Consider the following 22,062-nt stretch of genomic DNA (forward strand, 5'->3'; position numbering starts at 1 on the left):
GTGTCTGGTGAAGCTGCGGGGAACTGGGCTGTCGATTCGGGCACCTTCATTTCATCTTCACTCCCTGAGCTCTTGGTGCAGCTCCACCACCGCCAGCTATTAAGCTACATCAAACCCTTCCCGAGGATTCCTTCTCTCGGTCAGAAGCACTTGCCCAGTGGGATACTTCTTCCTTGAGCTGCAAATTTTCCAACTTAAGACACACACTTTAAGCTTAAAAAAAGAAAATCACGTAGGCCCAGATGAGACAGAAAGGTTCTCCAGCAAAAGCAGAAGGGAAACTATAGAATGGATCGGGAGGCTGTCCTTTGTTCAGGCAAGAAAATGGGGGCATTCACAAGGGCAGGCGACAGGAGAAATGCTGACCCCTGAGAGCTGGCGGTCAGGAGGCCACCTCCGAGGTCTGCTGAAGCAGGTTCCCAAGATTCACAAAGGGCATATTAACAACTGCATGAGTCAGAGTGGCCTCGGGTCAACCACTTCAGCTCTTTCAACCCCTCCACTTTGAGGCAGTCCTTCCAGCGCAGGACTTCCTGTCACACAAAGGGCCTCTGTGGGCAGTTCCCGCTGCCTCTTTTCCTGCAGAGCGAGACACTTCGGAGGTTCTTCCCTCCCTCAGACTCTTTCTGAGCGCACCTCCCTGCTGAATCCTTGAGAAAGGACTGCAGGCCGGCGTCCCCCACCTGAAAGCTAGAGGCAGCAAGAGAGTAATACCAAAGAACACAGCGCTCCTGGGTAAATCTAGGTCTCTGAAATGTGCACCTGCGATTCTTTAACAAGACATGCTGGTGTGCCTGCTGAATGGCCCAGTCACCTCACGCAAACTACTTAAGAGGTCTGTGATTGATACTGCTTATCTGTAAAATGGAATCCAATCTGCCTTCGAGGTTCTGAGGATCCAATGGCATCTGAGACCTGGCACAGTGCCAGTGTGGGGCCTTCAACAACCGGTCACAGTGCCAGGCTGATGATGGTGACTACGGGCCAGACTCCGTCAAACAGGCCAGGCACAAACACTGAGCATTCCCCTTCCCATGGGGTTGACAGACATGGACACAACCTCCTCTAACACAGAGAATGCAAGTATTCAAAGAGAATTCTGCACAAAATGCTATAGGAACAGACAGGGGGGTCCAGAAAGGGTGCACGGACTGACATTTCCATGGAACTCATGAGCTGGAGGGACAGGCACCTCAGGTAGAGGACCCTGCATGACAAAGAGAAGGAGGTACACACCAGTTCAGTGCAGGGTCACACAGGGCCTTGAGGCAGGTCCTAGGAAGTGGCTCTGGCTTCTAAGCAAAGGGGAGAGAGAATTTACAAAGGGCAGGGTGCCCAAGGGCACATCGCTAGGTGCCAGCCTGAGTCACTCATTACACTGCAAGAAGAGAGACCTCTGCTCCGTCTACCTACCAGCACGTGCTGCCCTGCCACCCACCACAAGGCTAGGAAACCACTGACGAGAACTCACGCCCATCAGAGCTCTGTCAGGAAGTGAACGGCTCAAATACTTCTCAAGCAGTGCTATGAATATGTGCCTTTGAAGTTAAAAAAAGTCACACAAACCACAAAAGGATTTGGTTTTTAAGTAGGTGTCTATGCACTCAACTATGGTGCTACTTCCTCAAGAAACTATTCCGTTTCATTCAAATGTACAAGCTAGAGCCAACGTCTTCTGTTTTAGAGAAGGACATAGGGCCAGTTTGGACCTGGTGTGACAAACTGACAACTAGTTCTAACCTGACAGTGATTTTATTTTTAAAAAGTTCATATAAAGTTTATAAGTTCATATAACATGAAGGCCTATCCAATAATTTGAAAAAATAAACAGGGCATCTACTTATCAAGCAACAATCTAAAACTGATGAGCTAAAACCAAGCATAATATAGCAAAAGTTTCCCTTAAACAAGGAGAACAGAGAGAGCCCATGGTTTGAACTAGCTGTGACAGCTACCAGTTTTAACTTGTAAGCCTCATTCTTCCCATTGATAAAATGGGGATAACCATGGCTGACTTACTGCTCAGGGAAGTTATAAGTAATCTAAATGGCACATTATATGTAAATGCCTAAACACATGAGGCACTCGGCAAATGTCCATCTATACCTGCTTGGCCCCATTACACTCCTCTCAGTCTCTCTGGCCATGACTCATCCCATAGGGCTCATGTCACTTCAGCAAACAAGACTTACATGCTCATTTCTCAGTTGTGCACTGAAAACTCCAGGAATACAAAACAAACGCCTGCAATATTAAGCTTCCTATATTTTTTTTCATGATGCTACCTGCCTAATATACATTTCCAGTTACCAGGTTACAAAGAAGAAAAATTTATGCTATTTCTATTTATGATACAATTAGGGGCCCAGTGCACGAATTCATGCACCTTGAAAAGGAACTGTGGGCCGCAAGACTGTGGAGGGCACAGGGATGGGTTTCGGCCCATCCTCCGTGGCCCTGCCCGACCCCTCCTGCCGTGGCCCCCAGTTCCCTGTCTGCTGGCAGCCCCGCTCCCCCGCCACTGCTCCCACGCGCTGACAGCACTGGCCCCACTCACACCCGCTGACGGGAAAGGAATTCAAGAGTGCTGTGAGTCGCAGCTGCTGCCCTGATCGCCCTTCAGGAGCAGGGGGAGGTGAGAAGCCCTCAGGGGCGATCAGGACCAGCAGCTGCCACTTGCACCCACTGACAGCGCAGAGCAATCGGGACCGGCACCAGGCGCCGGAAGCAGGTATGAGCAGCAGCTCCGGCGCTGGCTGTGGGTGTGAGCAAAGCCGTCACCGGCAGCAGGTGCGAGAGGCGGCTGCCAGCTTCGATTGCCCCTCAGGAGCAGGGGGAGATGGAGAAGCCCTGAGGGGCAATCAGGGCCTACAACCGCAGCTTGCACCCACTGACAGCAACAAGCAATCAGGGTCGGCGCCAGGTGCCAGTAGCGGGTGCGAGTGGTGGCTCTGGCACCAGCAGCGGGTGCAAATGGGGCTGGCGCCAGCAGCAGGCGCAAACACCAGACAGGACTGTGGTGCATGGGAGCAAAGAATTTTCAGTAACCACCAAAGGCTCGCCCCAATGACAGCGACCGGCACCCCGCCTTGGTCTGGTGTCCCCGCTCACCTGCTCTACCATCCCACTATAGCCGATGCCTGCCATGTTCCGCATGCACCCCTTGGTGGTCAGTGCACGTCATAGCAACCAGTTGTTCAGTTGTTCTGCCATTAGGTCTATTTGCATATTAGGGTTTTATATATATAGATGCCCAACTAGCATAAATATTATCTAAGAAACCCTGAAAATGGCTTGGTTACTATCTTAACTTCAATTATAATACCAAACACAGACATAAACATACATATCACGCACAGACACCCCCCATGCCTCCCACACCCTCTCTCTCTCTCCTTCTTTCCTCATACACCCTTTTTTTCTTTCTCTTTCTCTCACACACACATACACACACACACACACACACACACACACACACACAGCCTTTCCTTAATAAAACAGTTGTCAATTTGGCTGTCTTAATTAAGAAATAGCCGCCGAAACCGGTTTGGCTCAGTGGATAGAGCGTCGGCCTGCGGACTGAAGGGTCCCGTGTTCGATTCCGGTCAGGGGCATGTACCTGGGTTGAGGGCACATCCCCAGTGGGAGATGTGCAGGAGGCAGCTGATCGATGTTTCTCTCTCATCGATGTTTCTAACTTTCTATCTCTTTCCCTTCCTCTCTGTGAAAAATCAATAAAATATATTTAAAAAAAAAAAAAGAAAAAGAAATAGCCTATGTCCCAAAATTTTAAACATTTCCAATAAAATATATAATTTATTCTGAAAAACTGGGTAAAATGCTAAGTCAAAACAATGTTTATTATTTTATGCATATTTTCCCCAATATTCTAAAAACATTTACTTTCCGAGTTCCAGAAACCTTGCTAAGAGCTGGGGGAAGGGAGTGAAATAAATCCATCATAAGACAGGGCTCTGCAGTCCATGAGCGCACAGTATAGCAGCAGGAAAGATAAGTCAAGGTCACATCTGACTAGGCTGGGAGGGAGGGAGGGAGCGAGGGAGGGAGCAAGGGAGGGAGGAGGAAGGAGAAGCCTGCTGCCTGCAGCCCAGTGAGTGTGAGTTTGAGGTGCCCCAGCTGGAAAGACAGACTGAGTGCACAGATACTCTGTAGTAGCTAAAACACCAAACACTTTAGCTTAATTAAAAAAGCATGTTTAAGAGTGGTGTCTGCCCAGAAAAGAAGTCTGGAAGGCATAGCCAAAGTGTGTGAATTCAACAAAATGTAATGAAGGCGTGTGATGTGCCAGGCAGAAGGGGTACAGGGGTGAAGGAGAGTGGGAAAGGCCCTGCTGACGGTCAGGCCCAGAAGACCTGCAGACAGACCAGTAAGGAATGTGGCGGCAGGTGGGGTGAGGGTTGGGGCACACAGGGGTCAGGAAGATTTTCCTGAGGAGGGGACATCTGAGCAAATACTTGAACACATGTTAACTTTTCCCCCTTCTCTGGATGGTGGAGTATGTGAGTTTTGGGTTTTTCTTTTTGCGTACCTGTATTTCTTAATTTTTCTACCCTAAGAATATACTAGTGAAGTTTTTTAAAAAGATATTTTTATTGATTTCAGAGAGGAAGGGAGAGGGAGAAAGACAAAGAAACATCAATGATGAGAGAGAATCATCGATCGGCTGCCTCCTGCATGCCCCACACTGGATATCGAGCCCGAAACCCAGGCATGTGCCCTGACTGGTAATTGAACTGTGACCTCCTGGTTCATAGGTCGATGCTCAACCACTGAGCCACGCCAGCCGGGCCTAGTTGAGTTACTTTTGAAAATCTAAAAGGAAAATAAAGCACCACTAGGCACCTTCCACAATTTCCAAAGCATGAAATTCAAGCTTTTCCGGTAAAGGAATTCAAGTTCCTTATCTTCAGGTTACAGATAACTGGCTTGGGTATCACTTACATTCACTCAATCCCAGTGCCCACATGCCTTTCAGTCTGTCCTACAAAGTCCCCAGGCAACACCTTCATGGCTGTGCGAGAACTAGTAGGGCCCATGGCTCCGAGATATGCACACCCATTTCCTAGGCGACCTGCTTCTTCCCTGACTTTACTTCTCCAGTACAGACCTCTCCCTGGAGCTCCAACTCCCTCATAACCCAGCCACTGGCTCAGGACCCACTCCTGGGCATCTGAGAGACGTCTCAGACGCACTGCCCAACACTTACTTTCTGCTCCCCCAACCACCCACTCATGGGCTTCTACCCTAATCTTTCTCCTTCAGTAAACAGCTCCATCATCTATGCAGCTGCCCAGGACTCTGCCCGGGCGTGATCCCTGACTCCTCTCCTTCCCTCACACCCGACATGCCATCAGCTCCACCTTGAAACAGGGCCAGACTGTGGCCACCTCACACTACCTCTGTTCAGCCACCTGGTTCAAGCCACCAAACTCAAAACTTGCCAAGAGCTCTCTATCATACTTTCCTACCCTTCCCTCTCTGACCTACAAGACCCCATGCTATCTGGCCCCAGCTTCCAACTTCAGTCTCAGCTCCTTCCAATCCTGGCTCCCGACTCCTCCAGCCACCGTGACCTTTCTGTGGGCCACCAAGTGCACCAGGCTTAGCCCCAACTTTGCATTGGCTACCCCTGTGCCAGGAACACCCTTCCTCCAACATCTGCAGGCTGTGCTGCCTACCTTACATCACCAGACATCTGCTTACACATCACCTTCTTCTGAGGAAAGCCTCCCCTAATCCATCCCCATTCCTCTGACACTCTGCCCTAACACTTACCCCACAGGCCAACTTACATACTGTCTCTTTCCACTCACCAGAATGCAAGCTCCTGAAACACCAAGTCCTTGTTCAACTTGTATCCTTAGCATTGATGTATAACAGGCATACAATGAACATGTCTGGAATGAATGAGTCAAGGAATGTGCTAGGCTCTGGAGCAAACACACAGTGTGACAGAACAGACTTCTGTTTTCAGCAGCAAGAAAAAGCAGGTATCTTAATGAGTCTCCTGTTGCAAAATTTAAAAAGCTGAACAAAATATATTTACATCACTGAGTTGGCATAAAATAAAGAGAGATAGAGACACTAAAAACACAAATTTAAAGAAGTGACCACAGAATAAAAGTAGATAAATCAGGTTTCTTTCTGAAATAACAAAGGGAGAAAAGAAAAATTAATAGACGTGGAGAAAAAGTGAAATCTAACTTACATCTAATGAAGTTCCAGAAGAAGATGATGAACATCAAGAATGGGGAAGAAGCAATATCTAAAGATAATTTTTCAGACTAAACCACAAATCAAGGAAGCCCAATGAACTCAAGCAAGATTTTAAGAGAGAGAGATCCATACCACAATTAAAGCAAAACTATAAAACCTCAAAGTTATGGAACAGATCATAAAAGCAGTCAGCAGAAAGGTCACAAAGAATGGCACCTGAACTAAGAGCAAAAGTCAAAGTCAGAAGACAATGAAATCATATATATTATATGCTGAGTAACAATGACTGCCAACTAAGAATTCCATACCCAGCAAAACTAGTTTTTAAGAACAAAGAATTTGGCATTTTAAGACAGATAACATATATACCACACCAAAAAATCTTCACAGAAAAGGAAATTTTAAAGAATATACTTTAGGCAAAATGAAATAATCTGAGGTGAAAAGCTTGAAGCACAAGAAAGATGGTAAGTGAATATACTGGTAAATATATGGATAAATCTAAACAGCATTGACTGCATGAAACACAACATCTAATTTTCAGAATTAAACAATTCAGGAAAGAAATACTGGACAAGTTGGAAGGAAGTGTGGAGTTAAAAGGATTTAAATCCTTTCATTAGTCAAGGGAAAAGTAAAGACATTACTTTAAATTTTGTTAAATGCGTTAAAATATCTAGGATAGCTACTAAAGGACTAGACAGAATTTAATTTCTAACTTAAGAAAAAACAAATGCAATGAAGGGGGTGAGGGGTAATAACAGGATTCAAAACAAAAGAAGGCAAAAAACACTTCTTAAGTTACATAAATATCTAACCACTATGTTGTACACCTGAATCTAATATAATATTGTATGTCAACTGTAATAAAAAATAAATAAAAAGAATCTAAAAGAATTTTTTAACTCACCAGAAAAACTATAGCAATTAGAAGGCACCAGAACAAGAAAAGGCTGCATCTATGCAATACCATTCCTATTTATATTGTACTAGCGGTATTAGCCGATGCAATAAAGAAAATAGTAAAAGATGTAAGAATTAGAAAAGAAAGAAAACATCATTATTTGTAGCTGATAGGGTTTTAGCAAGCTTGATGGACTGCTGGGATTTCAGAGCTACAGTGCTGGGGGCTCTGTGCAGTGGGTCTCATTTACCATGAGGGAAATACCACTGTAATCCTCACTTGACAGATAAAGACACTGAGACTCAGACAGGTGGAATATCTTGCCCAAAGCCCTCTGGCAAGTAAATGACTACTTTTGAAATTAAATCTCTCTGTCCCCAACGCTTAACCACTATGCCTGCCACAGAGTGAGAGAGAAATGATGAGGACACCACCTACACTCTCCCAGACGCAAGGATGACTGTGACTACAAGTGCAGTGGAGCACAAGGAGATACTGACCTGAAGGAAGCCAGGGAAGAGAGCCTGAGGCAAGATCTGAAGCTCGCAGGGAATGGGTTTCTTCAGCATTTTGACTTTTCTAACAAAGACATCATGGACCGGAAAAATAGGCTGGCAAAGCTTTTCCATGTCTTTCCCAATGCCAGCTGGAATCCATTTGTTGACCACTGCTTTCAAATCACTTGTCTGCACCTCTCGGCTCATGATGTCCATCATCTTCTGGATTTGGTGGACCTGCTGATGCTGAGCAAAGAAGTCTTCCGAACCTGACTGTAGCTTTTTTCAGTGTAACCCACACGGAGTAGATGAAGGAACTAACCACCAGTAGTCTTGACATCAATATGAGCTTCGTTTGCCATTTTTTGACCATGGAGCACATTCTGTCACGAATAACATCCATGCGATGAAAATTAGGTAGTGTTTGCCCTGAACAGCCTCAGTAATTGGCTTGACTTTTCTAAATGCAACTTCATAGTTCTGAAGATCAGCTAGACTCACTTCAAAAACACGACTCTCGTCCAGTTGGGGTGGCTCAGTGATTGAGCATTGAACCAGGAGGTCACAGTTCAATTCTGGGTGGGAGCATATGGCTGGGTTGCAACTCAATCCCCAGTTGGGGCATGTAGGAGGCAGCCAATCAATGATTCTCTCTCATCATTGATATTCCTCTCTCTCTCTCTTCCTCTCTGAAATCAATAAACATATATTTTAAAACACACACACAACATGACTCTTGAGCCAGGCAAGTGTAGCGCAATGGTTAACTATGGACCCATGAACCAAGAGGTCACTGGTTTGATTCCTGGTCAGGGCCTATGCCCAGGTTGTGGGCTCAATCCCCAGTACGAAGCATACAGGAGGTGTTTCCATGTCACGTCACACCAATCTTCCTTGGAAAATGAATGGACTACTTCCTTATTGGCTCCCCTTTTTCTGCCTTCTGTAAGGCACTTGTTCTTCTTGGGGCGGGGGGGGGAGGAATACTCTTTAATTTTGGAAACAAATCAAAAGGGGGGTTAGGAAATGAAGCACCTTAAGCAATGCTCTCTTGAGACTTCTTTTCAAGACCCCAGAGTCTTCACAGGCATAACTTGGGCTCAAAAACATTTCCTTTCTCAGAGCCAAGAATGGCCAGCAAATAGTAGGGATTAGAGCAGCCGTGGGCAAACTACGGCCCGCGGGCCGGATCCGGCCCGTTTGAAATGAATAAAACTATTGAAAAAAAAGACCGTACCCTTTTATGTAATGATGTTTACTTTGAATTTATATTAGTTCACACAAACACTGCATCCATGCTTTTGTTCCGGCCCTCCAGTCCAGTTTAAGAACCCACTGTGGCCCTCGAGTCAAAAAGTTTGCCCACCCCTGGATTAGAGGATGGGGAGGGTGGGGAGATTAGTGCTGAGAGTAAGGCACTGCCCTGCTGGTGTGGCTCAAGCGGCTGAGCATCGACCCATGAACCAAGAGAATAAGGCACTGGTTCCTGCAGACCGCCATGGTGCTGCTCAGAGAGCCAACAGGCTCAAATACGCCATGTTCTTCCTGACCTCCTTGCCTCTGCATATATTGTTTCCTCCATCTCTCGTGTGACTGAAAACCCCTGTCTCCAAAACACACCTGTGATGTTTTCCCAGCCTCCCCCATTCTTCACGGCAGAATGAGGTCCCTATAACTCTAGATGACTCATCACCCCCATCTACTCCACTGGATTGTGAGCTTCTCCGAAGCAAGAACTCGACAACCATGGATCTCAGGGCCGCGCACAGTGCCTGACACAGACTGACAAAACAGAGCTTCTTCTTCTTCTTCTTTTTTTTTAAGAAAGTAAGTATCCATCTGTATAAATAAATGTATACTGTATTTAAGCGGCAGTAAGACTCTTTCCATTCTCATTTCTTCTTTCTTTCATAATGTGCAGCAGCAGGTAGAAAGATCTCTCCAAGGTTGCCTCAAAGCCCAGAGGAGCGAATGTTCTGGTAGACCTGGGGCTCTGCTGATGGGGGCCGGGCCACATGGGAGCAATGCTGGCACCAGGCCCGGTCACCTCTGTACCACTCATTCACGGTCTGGTTGGTGATGGCCAGGTATAGCGCAAAGCACAGGAAACCACCAGGAGGAAGCTCGGTACAACAAAACCCAGAATGAAGACTATCCTTGGGAAGGTCAGGAAAGGTACTGACAAAGACGGTGTTGGTAACTTGGAAGTATCCCACATCATCAACCTTAAGTCTCCAGGTACAAGCCTGACACCACCAACAGCTAGACTAGAAACACAGCGCCCACAACGACCGTGGTGGCAGCTGAGGCGTCCACCGGCAAGAGGTAGATGAGGACGTGCCTGGCATTCCAGGCCCTGATGCACAGTGATGGGAAGGACGCTGCACACACTGGGCCACACACTGCAGGGCCTGGATTGCACCTGGCACACAGGTGACACCCAAAGCTGCAGCAGTCCTCACTGCTCCAGGAGGCTGAGTCTGGCTCCAGGAGCGACCAGCTGCACCATGCTGGGGCCTCCACGGCATACCCTAGAACTCTTTATTTTTAAGAAAAATCTCTCCAAAGCCCTTCGTGCTTGAGGTAGCTCATTATACACCCACGCCAAATGGTACTCACTTAGTTTAGAAATTAAATGAAAAGAATGAATGCACCCAAGCAGAAAGGAACAATGGATCCAGCCAGCCGGCATCCAGGCGGACTGCCCCTCCAGGCTGTCACCTAATGGAAACGAGCCCGGAGCTCGCTCAGGTGCCTGCGTGTCCCTGCATGGCCATCGGTGAGAGCAGTCAGGCGGCGGGATGATGACAGCTCACAGAAACCTCACACGATGATTTTTCATCAAGATGACAACTTCTACCATCCCAAATCAAACTCCTCAACATCAGCAGTTTACTGGATGCACCAAAGAATAAATGAAATGCCTTACAGTTCAACATTAAACACACAAAGATTTCTTCTCCCAAAGTGATCCTGCTGCTTGCCTGCATGGCCTCATGGTCTCATACATAACATTTTCAGAGATAAATTAACAAAGTCAATAGGTATTTCATCATTAGTTCACTGTGCCCTGTGCTATTTTTTTCTTTATGTGTCTTTTATTTATGGAAAAGAACCATAATGAGAGCAATTCATTGTTCCTAAATTGCCCTGTGCTTCATTTATTTTGCTAAACTAGCAGTAGCAATATGGGTCAGAAACTTAAGAATCAAAGACAGAATTCCAAACTGGGAAGTGCAACATTTAGCTTGTCAACTACATCAACAACATCATGTCAAGTAAGCATTTTTCAGCAAAATCATTCTCCCCTGATCTCCCTCAAGGACTCTGCTGCAGAACAAATCCCGATGGGAAGCAAGACTGAATATGAAATTTAGTCTTCACGTTAACAAAAAGAAATTTTAAATCCTGTACTATTGTGATGGCCATTGGCAAACATTTCAAATTCAGAATACGTCCTGTTAGATTCTTTAAGTCATCCAGAAATAGAACAATATGCTTTGTGAGACCACATCAAGATTCATGTCTTATAATTCACGAATGACAGAGTCTAATGAGAAAAAAATTTAGGCCAGATTCCCAGGACTGAAGGAAACGTTAAATAGACAGCTACTCTGTCATTTGGTATCAAGGCAGAACTGTGAGATGCAAATGCATTTAGACCAGCCTGGGGACACATGACTGTAGTGCCTTCAAAAGCAATCTCTACAGAAGAGACCACTGCAACTCACTCACTCATTCACTCAGACCTCTTTACCCCGCTCTAGGGCCTGGATCTACCTGGGATACTGGGAGGCGTTTCTTCAACCTAGAGGAGGTTCTAAGAGCACCCTACAGGCCTGGAGAGAAGGCCTGAGCAGAGTGGATGTGAGGAAGACCCCGCTGACACCACCAGCACAAACTCTGGTCCAATAGCAACCTGTCCTGCAGCCAAGTCAGCACCACATCCCCCCTCAGATCTTTAAATTTCACAGGCATACCAGAATACACACTAATGTGGGCAGAAGCGAGGGGCAAGGAGGAATATCAAATACTACTTACTGACTGGGACAATTATATATTAATGACATATTTATATATACATATTTATGCATATATGTTAAGAAGGCCAATTATATATTAAGTAAAGGAAGTCAGTTAAAATATTCTATACTTAACATGTACTGAAAATATAGGGTGTCCCCCCCAAAAAAAGGTATACACACTTTAACAGCTGTTAATTCATTTAATTTTCACTCCTTTTCAGGTTTAACTGATTTGAAATAATGGGTGAAACCAGACTAAAGCTTTGAACAAATAAAATTTATCCTAAAGTGCCACTAGACTTTTTTTTTTTTTATGGGGATACATAAAAGATAAAGTTTAAGGTACAAACCCAGCAACAATCAACAAACTGAGGGCACACAAATACCGAACGAAATGATTCTTGATGTTTGCGATTCCGTTGTTTCATGTTATCAGCAATGGCTGGACCAAAACGGTCATAAGTTTGAAAATAGGCATTGACACAAAAAATTATTCACTTCTGTAGCTTCTTTTAAGCTTTGAAAAAGAACTGTATGTTAATAACCACTGACTTTATAATCATTTAAAGTGTGTATATTTTTTGGGACACCCTGTATATAAGAATGATTGGGGAACAAAGGTTACTGGATTATGGGAGCAGTGAACTTTCTCCATCCCTGAAGCGGGCTCCTCACCTTCCTTAGCCGGATGGGTCCTCTGGTTCACCAAATGCAAGTGGCTTCTCCGAGGATAATGACAGCACAGAAGACCAGAACACCAGGAGGGAAGACACAGCTCCAACCTATTACATAAAAACAGTGCTCATGTTTCCTCCTTCAGTCTCAGGTTTTATACATTCGAATAGGTATAAAGTTATTGACCACAACTTTAAGTATAATTAAAATATTTAAGAAAATGCCTGTTTTCCTACAGTACATTTGTTTCAGAAATTCTTCAAGGCATGTATACTCTGTACACTTCAGAAAATACGAATAAGTGCTTTCCCATGAACCTCCCCCCAAGGCATTTTAAGGTGACTGGACAGAAGGAGCCACACTGAGGTCTAAGAACAGTCACCCACTGTTCTCAGTACGCCTCTATTTGCATCTAATTCCCATACTTGACTTTCAGAAAGATTCAAATTTGATTTTTAGGAGAGACTATTTTTAACTGATTCTGGAAAGTGGTGGGTAAATTCCGTTTTTTATAAATTTAAATCATTTCCTCCTTTATTTGTATCATAATGTATTGTTTTATAGTCTGAAAACCTGGGTCGGTGTAGACTTAGTAAGGTTAGCAAGACTTAGAGTGGTCAGTATTCCCTAACCGGGGCTGAAATGCTCCCAGAGTTCAGGCTTTTCCTTTCACATCCTGAGAAATCTATTTCAAAGAAAAATCGAATTCCTTTATCTGTTTCTTTTATTAGTTGTGATTTTATTAAGTTTGGATTGCTCATCTAGCAGTTAATCATATAGCGAGGTTCATTTATAACAATAACAGTTAAGACCTACTTTACTAGGGGAGAAGAAAAACTCTATTTCATAATCTCTCTCAGAGGAAGAAATTTCAATGCTCTTTGTGGCTTGAGGTAATTCAAGTACACCTATGCCACTTAAGAAAATCTATAATAATAAAAGCATAATATACTAATTAGACCAGACGACCTTCTGGATGAAGCCGGGCTGCGAGGGAAGCCCGTGTCCCAGGTGTCAGAGGGAAACCAGTGCCGGCAGCTGGGGAACAAAGGTCTACTCTTGTACAAATTTCATGCATCGGGCTTCTAGTTATTAAATAAAAGCTGAGTATTTGAAAATGAAACAAATAAAAATGGACTCCTCAGAAGAAGAGAGCCATTTTTAACCTAGTACTATTAATCTTGAGATAATGTGGATAATGAAGATAAAGGAAAGGCCAATGACTCAGGCGTCAGGAGCCCTGGGTTCTAGACTATCTCAGCTACCAAGCTGTGTGACCTTGGACAAGTCAACAAAGCATTCTGACTCTTGGTCTTAATTCTTTTGTTTAAAAATAAATAAAGGACTGAATATATTGACTCCAAGAGCCATCACAACTTTAAATACCATGTCCCCACCTTTTTAATTATGCCACCAAATAAATAATAGAAGTATGTGGCTGGGAAAACAAAACACTACCGATGTATAAAAAGAAAGGGGGGAGGCTAATATTTACTACTGGCTTAAATCTCAGACCTGCAAGACACGCTTTGGTTCGAAGTTCTACTACTTCCTTATTATTTTCATAAATGCAGCAGTTAAAGTTCATCTAGAATTCAGTAAGATATCGAATTAAGTAAGAAAGAATTGAAGGAAATGTTCAGAATTACAAGAGCAAGGGCAAAACTGATGGACATGATTAAGGTCTGAGAGAAATATTATACATTTGGGGGAGTTCTAGAAAACAGAAAGTATGCAGCTCTAACAGTATTAGACATATACAAATCACGCCAGGGAATGACCTCACAAGAAAATATGCTTCTTGTGGGGCACAGACTGTACCGCATGGCACTTTCTGGAGAACAGAAAGAGGAGGCTGCCTCTCCAATGTTCACAGCACTAGGTGATCCAATAACACATTCACTCAGCAACAGTCACTCACGTTTATCAGGATTAGAGATACCCCCTTCCTCCCCACCCCCCTGCAATGACAGTGCTGCATAAATACAGGGGGGGGGGGGGGAGCCATCATTTTTCAATTCTAGAATAAGACTTCCAAGATAAGAAACAGATATGTATGTAAAGCTGCTCAGTTACTAAAGCAATAAAACTTTTACATGTTGCTATCTAATAAAAATAAAAGCAAAGTGTCTAGTGACAGCTGTCGGATGGGACAAGGGCACAGGGTCCCGCTGAGAAAGCGCTGGCTGAGGAGGAAGGCGGAGGGGACTGCAGCAGCGCACGCTAATTCTGGCTGGGAGTCCAGTCGGGAGTAGACTGGCATAAAACAGCAATTACAGACACCGGGAAAAGCTAATTTATCCGTTTTCTCTCACAAGTTCCACTTACATGCTGTAGATTAGATGAGGCTGTTAAGAGAGAAAATGGCAGCATGTAATGACCATAATGCTGAAAGTAGAGGGGTAACAGTTACCTCAAGTAACTCATTTAGCTACCCAGTAAGAAAAAAACACAGCTAGAAACATGGAACTAGCCTAAAAAACATGCCAACGTTTCCAATTTATCCCCCCTATATTGAAATGAAGCATGCACATATGTTCGAAAACCAGAGTAAAAATTATAAAGCACAATCCTTCATTTGTTTAGGCCAAAATCTATACACCGAGAAAATCAAACACTGACGTTTTCTCAAAGCATTCTGCAGAAAACATTCCACGCTGCGTAGTTAATATTTAACGTCCTAAACATTTCTTTAGAAGCTGTAAAACTAGGTGAGCTAAAAAGGTAAGATTTCTGTGAAAACAATCACTCAGGAAAAAAAAAATAATGAAAGAAAATTTACTTTCAAAAAGGTCTACCTTAAAGGAAATGTCCACCTTAAATAGCACACTCACGTTTCTCTGTCAAATGCTGGCTTCCACTGCCTAACTCTGCAGCTCAGCTTCGGTACCTGCCTCCTTGCAACCCTGCTGGTATGTCTGACCTCGGCTCCCAGCGGAATCCCAGCCCATTTCATCATTTCCTGTTGGCTGCCGACTCCTTGCAGCTGAGATAAGGCCAGTCCCTGCACTGCTGCATTCGTCCTACAGCACCAGCTTCTCAGACTGCAGCCCAGGGCCTTCTGGGACCATCACAAAAGAGCTTTCTTTTCAGAAAGTGACCAAATAGAAATATTGGTCTTCTATGGACAATCAGAGAGACAGGAGGTCTGAGAACAAAAGTCCTATTACCCCCCCAAAATCAAGTTGGAGTGTGTACATTAACTTATACCATATGTGATAGTCTCAGAACTCTTCTTCTGAGGAGAAAAAGACTTGCTCTGTATCTAAGGAGCCAGGCGGCACAGGAGTTAACATGACAAGGACTTACTTGCATGAGATTATCTTACATTGTCCCTACTTCTCTCTGACTCCACACACCAAAGCAAAGCAGCTTGTTAGTGGGAAATGCAGGCTTACTGCTGCAGACAGGCAGGGGACCGAACCCGTCTTCCCGGGGCACGCACAACTGACTCGCAAGAACCGGAGCCCTCAAATACACAAATGTAAACACCAAACACAAAAACTCCTTACCTCCTAGAGTTTTACAAAGAATTGAAAGTAGAGGGGGAAAAATAAAATAATAATAATATAATTTTAGGCGAGGAAGAAGAGATCCTATATCTCCTCATTTTCAAATGGATGTGCCCAGAAGACTACTGTATACTTACTTCCCTCTAGCAAAAGTAAAGAGGAGGCACAGTCTATGCTGCTTGAAGCCAGGATCGGACAAAGTGGGAGAGCATAGGGTAGGAAGAGGTCAGAGGGGGCACTTTTAGAGCAGTGTCCTATCTCTTCAGCTATTATAGGTGTGCTGTGTTTGTAAAAATGTACTGGTATTTATAATATGTGCACTTTTATGGATATATATTATGCAACAATATAAAAAAATATAAACACTACTGAAAAGAGCAAATATTGGAACTCATCTGCAAAAACAGACAAGAAACAAATATTCCAAGGGCTCAATTTCTCCAAAGTGCGCTCCTAGAAGATACATGTTCACCCCCACCCCGTGGCACCCTGGGATGGTGGCGGCCAGAGCAGGATCAGACCATTCCCTCCTTGCAACATGGGCCTAAGGAGAAGTCTGTGACCGAGAGAAAATATGTAATTGGCAAAAGAATATATTGCAAGAGGAAAGGGGAAATTATGCTAAGTGGATATACTTGCTACCCAAATTTATTCAAAAATTTAAAAAACAGCCATCTAGTCTGACCTTATAACACTAAACAGAACAGTTAAAAATCTTTCTATAATCTGTGTTTAGAAAATTTTTAATGGAAAAACACCAAAAAGCAAAGACCATATCAATACAAGGCTTGATTACCTGACATATGAGAATATAATAATTCACCTTCCATCTCCCCAAAAAAACAACGAAGAATTTGACCCAAGGCAGATTCCACTGTAGCTAAGTCAATGACTCCCTTACAGAGGGCGCACCTAGGAGTAGGCAGCCAGCCATACTCCAGCAGCATCCTCTGGTCTGCAGAGGCCAGCACATCTTCCCAGGGTCGGCTGTGGGACAGACAGGATCAGGAGCTGGGGGTCTAATTGCCCTAACAGTCATTTTGTCCAGTGACAGACACTAAGGCTGGAAAAGGCTGAGCTTCAGATCAAACAATGTTTCTAGAGACTACTTCAGTGTACCTTAGCACAGCACATGGGCAGTCTTTCTAAAACGAATGATCTAGTGGTTATATTTCACAATACTTTAACTAAATTTAAGCAGCACCAAAAAAAAATGATATTTTCTTCCACTAAGAAAAACAAGCGTGTGAGTTCTGGCAAAGCAAACTGGTTGTCCACCTTTCCTTTTATCAGCCAGCAAGGCAGAAAACTCTTCTTTGCCCCGAGTCTCACTTAGGGTTCTTGGTTATGGGGAGGGGACAATCATAGCAACCATGCAAGGTAGATGTATATTCATTCTGTTTGTCTAACACCCTCATTCTCATTTTTTAATCCAACAAACACAGGCTGCTTAATAAACATATACAATGCTGCCTTTATTTAGGGTTAATCATGACCTCCTCCATTTCCCAGGCGAGATAACAGAAGTACGGAGAGGTTATGTTACCTGCCCAGTAACCCAGAGCTAGTATGGCGAGGAGCCAGGATTTGAGCCCAAGCAGTCAGCCTCCAGAGTCCGGTGCTAACCACCACAGCACACTGTCTCTCCATCGTGGCTTCCCTGAAGGGTCACAACTCGGTCTCAGTAACATGTCTATTTGAACTAAATTGAGAATGCAGGTAGCAGTGGGGCCATGAGTGATGAGACCAGCTCTCCAGAGTGGCCGGTACCTGCAGCCACACCTCACAGCAGCAGAGGCTCGGCAGCTCTCCCTCCTCAGGTGGTGCTGGGACAGAAAGACTGCTCTAGGGAAACCCATGTGCTAACCTCTAGGGTGCAGGGACTAAACTGGTATTTCCAGTTCCGATCTGGTTTCTGTCACCAGACTTGGAACCGCTGGGCATTCATTCAACAAACATGAGTGCCAAGCACAGTGCTTAGGGCCTCAGGGTCCCTACCCTGGGCTGCTCACAGTGCATGGCAGGCACAGGAGGAAATAAGTAAAACTGGCATGAGCGGATCAATGCTGGAGCCAGGTGCGGAGGGAACGCTGTGAAGGAGCAGTGACCCCGTGTGGGAAGCGGGGTCAGGGAAGGCTTCACGCAGGAGGGGACCCAGTTGGTTCTCTGACAGCTTGTCACTGACACACTCAAAGCATGTGGATTAGGCCAAAAACATTTCGGAAAGAGTCCAGCAAGTTAGTTGAAGACTACCAGCGCCATCCATTACCTTGGCCACGGCACACAGCAGCGGGGGGGTTCAAATGAAGTCTTTCCCTGGCATAGCTCACAAACATCAGGACAGCATATGGCCAGGCAGCCTCTTGCTTTCTGATACCTCTGTTACATGACTGTCACACACTAAAAATGGCTGCCTTTACTGAGCTCTTTTTTTTTTAAATATGTTTTTACTAGAGGCCCGATGCACAAAATTCGTGCAAGGGGCTCAGCCCCTGCCTCTGTCTCAGCTGCCTCTGCCTTGGCCCCCCCATCAGCTTTGTCTGGAAGGACGTCCAGTCTAATTAGCATATTATGCTTTTATTATTATAGATTGATTTCAGAAAGAGGAAGGGAGAGGGAGAAAGAGATAGAAACATTAATGATGAGAGAGAATCATCGATCAGCTGCCTCCTGCACACCCCCTACCACGGATCAAGCCCATAACCCAAGCATGTGCCCTGACCTGAAATCAAACTGTGACCTCCTGGTTCATGGGTCAATGCTCAACCACTTAGCCACACTGGCCGAGCTATTGAACTCTTTTTAAAAACTCCATAAAGCCCTAGCTGGTTTGTCTCAGTGGATAGATCAGCCATGGGCAAACTACGGCCCGCGGGCCGGATCCGGCCCGTTTGAAATGAATAAAACTAAAAAAAAAAAAAAAAGACCGTACCCTTTTATGTAATGATGTTTACTTTGAATTTATATTAGTTCACACAAACACTCCATCCATGCTTTTGTTCCGGCCCTCCGGTCCAGTTTAAGAACCCACTGTGGCCCTCGAATCAAAAAGTTTGCCCACCACTGGGATAGATTGTCGGCCTGAGGACTGAAAGGTCCCAGGTTCAATTCTGGTCAAGGGCATGTACCTTAGTTGCGGGCACATCCCCAGTAGGAGGCAGCTGATCGATGTTTCTCTCTCATCAATGTTACTAACTCTCTATCTCTCTCCCTTCCTCTCTGTAAAAAAATCAATAAAATATATTTTAAAAAAATAAAAATAAAAACTCCATAAAATAAGTACTATCAGCCCTGTTTTACAGAAGGGAAACCACCACAGAGAAGTTAAGAACCTGCCCACAGTCACCCAGCATAGCGGAATGGGATTCTAACTTAGGTCTACCTGATGCTTACGCCTCCCATGGAACTACACCTGTGAGAAAAATTAGTCTATCTGGCAACAGGTCAAGTCATATGGGGAAAAATAAAATTTCTATGATGTGATTTTTTCCCCCATTCCTCTACTGGTCTGTCCTTGCTTTACTGACATATAACTCACATACCATACAACTCAGCCATTTAATGTGTACAATGCAATGGTTTTTAGTATATTCACAGATATGTGCAACCATTACCCCAGTCGATTTTAGGACATTTTCACTACCTAGAAAGAAACCCGTACTCTAGCTATCACTGCTCTCTCCTCCCATCCCTCCCCCCTGACCTGAGTAACCACTGCCTCTAACAGGGTGATTCTTACAGAGAGTATGGGCACACCGTAATTGACCAGGATGTAAATAAAACAGTACAAATTCCTGCTGAGCTAAAGCTAACAGCTGAGCTGGGCCAAGGCGAGGGAAAAGCAGGCAACTCAGGGGCAGGTGCTGGGGTGAGAGGTGGGGGTACCTGGCAGCACCCCCATGCTAGATGGGCTCAATGGTCCAAATGTCCCTGATCTTCACAAGCCCTAAATAGAAAGCCAGGTGGTTTACCATCAGAGGGTGGGCAGAAGTCATGTGACTCCCAAGGAGAGCTCCTCTGGTCACAAAGCCTTCCACCATTTGGAATGGTCCACCTGACCTGCCCATCACCAGAAAGACAAAGACCAAGACGGTATGGGGTGATCAGAATGGACTTTTCTGAGAAGCCAAACTATTCAAGGATCAGTGGTGTTGAGGAAAGGTGACTCCTTCTATCGCTTTGTTTATGTGCTCTCTCAGCCCTCAGAAGCTGGGGGAAGGGAGAACTACAAACAGACCATGCATACACTCCTGCAGAGCCCCGATTTCTCTGCCACATTTCTCTATGCAGGACATCAAAAGCCGCCTGCACACGGCTTCCCACACGTGGAAACTACTCAGCACTGATCGAAGCCACTGGGTGAATCACAGAAACATCATGATGAGCAACAGCACACACTGCATACCTCTGTTTATTCGAAATTCTAAACCAGGCAACACTCATCTATAGGACAGAGCCGTGTTTGCCTGGGGCCAGGAACTGGGTGAGGTGGGGGACTGACCACACAGGGACACAAGGAACTTCTCAAGTGATGGAAATGGCCTGTACCTTGATTGGGACAGGTCTACTCCGGCCTGTCCGTTTGTCAATGCCCCTAAATGGGTGCATTCAGATCTCAATAAAGAGAAAAGGAAGAGTAGGGGAGGGAAGAGACAGGGAGAGGAGGGGAAGAAAACAGGAGAAAAGAAAGGAAGAAAGAAAAAGAGGAGGAAAGGGGAAATAAACCCTCTTTAAAAAGGGTTTTAGTCTATTTTCAAACACTAAAATAAGTTTTGTGTAATGTTAGCACTGAGTGCATTTCACTGGGTCTCAATTCTTGGAATACCTGATCCTCCACCATACACAAATGATTCTGAGAAACCAGAATGGTCTAGGTCAGTGGTCGGCAAACCGCAGCTCGCGAGCCACATGCAGCTCTTTGGCCCCTTGAGTGTGGCTCTTCCACAAAATACCACGTGCGGGCGCGAACGTACAGTGCGATTGAAACTTCGTGGCCCATGCGCAGAAGTCGGTTTTCGGCCTGGGCGAGTCTATTTTGAAGAAGTGGCGTTAGAAGAAGTTGGGGGGTCGGTCGGGCGACGCGGTGCAGGCGGGCCACGGGATACGCAGTGCGGGGGAGGCGCGCACAATTCATGCACGACTTGAGTGAGCCAGTCAGTCAGCAGTCTCGTTGTGCAGTGGTTAGTGCTAGTCACGTCCGCAAATCGCGCGCAGATGACAAAAGTACCTACTCGAAGCATAAAGTTACCTGTATTTTTCCAACCAGCTGCAAATCCTAAGGTATTTTTGTCATCAATTTAAGAATTGTAATTATTTTGTGATGGTGGCTTTATTATTATAAAATGAAACATTTTTTTAGGTATGTTGAGATGGTTTGGACATATAGAGAGGATGAACGAAAGAGATAGACGAAACAAGTATACAAGACGAGTGTGGATGGGAGAGTTGGAAGGGGTCGACCTCAGCGAACGTACCTCAATCAGATTGAGGACATTTTTAGCAAGGGCCAGGTTAGGAGTACCCTAATTAAGTTAATAACAATGTACCTACCTATATAGTTTAAGTTTAAAAAATTTGGCTCTCAAAAGAAATTTCAATCGTTGTCCTGTTGATATTTGGCTCTGTTGACTAATGAGTTTGCCGACCACTGGTCTAGGTGCTAACCAGGTTAACTCAGTTCTCTCCACTATTAAGTAAAAAAGTGTGATAATACCCGTCAGCGACTAAGAAATGGCAGCTTTCAGTGATAAGTTTCAACGGCTGACAGTTTGTAAACATGTAAAATCTAATATGATAATTATAAATATTAGCTTTTCTTTATCTTAAGTAAATCTTACATTCTAGAAACCTACCATATTCATAAACAAGTTATATAAAAACATTCTGATATGATAGGTCAAGCTTTTTTTTGGAGGGAAGGGGAGTGGCTATGTTTAAATCCTATTTGTTACCTTTCATATTTTTCATAAACCAAGACAAAAATAGAGCCATCCTGCTTTGACTCTTCCCACATATATACATAAAAAGGAATAAACCAAGCCAAATTTCTAACATTCTCTATCAAAGAAGGTGCCAGGACAAGCTGAGCTAAGTACCAGTTCTATCTTTGGCAAAGTAAAAAAAAATAAAGCCCTTTATATAAGCTGCTTTGCTTCTCTGGCACTTGCCCAAAGCTGAAAACAAAAAAAGAGGAAGAAGCCAGACTAATTAAA

At 44.6% G+C, this 22,062-nt stretch overlaps 1 protein-coding gene across 3 annotated transcripts in view; it reads right to left on the minus strand.

Moving 5' to 3' along the window:
• The window catches only part of PACSIN2 (protein kinase C and casein kinase substrate in neurons 2), a 117,187-nt gene that overhangs the window by 52,584 nt on the left and 42,541 nt on the right, over positions 1 to 22,062 (minus strand). The window contains exons 1-2 of one of the 3 annotated variants that reach the window (XM_036297131.1): positions 15,173 to 15,290; positions 12,339 to 12,445 (exon numbers count right to left, since the gene is read on the minus strand). The exons of 1 other annotated variant lie outside the window; for it this stretch is intronic. The gene's annotated coding sequence lies outside the window, so the exon portion shown is untranslated. Of the gene's footprint in view, positions 1 to 12,338; positions 12,446 to 15,172; positions 15,291 to 22,062 lie in introns of those variants that run through there. One more of the 3 variants, XM_036297130.1, reaches the window with a different exon arrangement.

The sequence above is a fragment of the Myotis myotis genome, unplaced genomic scaffold (genome assembly GCF_014108235.1).
Source record: "Myotis myotis isolate mMyoMyo1 unplaced genomic scaffold, mMyoMyo1.p scaffold_m19_p_3, whole genome shotgun sequence".
Taxonomy (NCBI): domain Eukaryota; kingdom Metazoa; phylum Chordata; class Mammalia; order Chiroptera; family Vespertilionidae; genus Myotis; species Myotis myotis.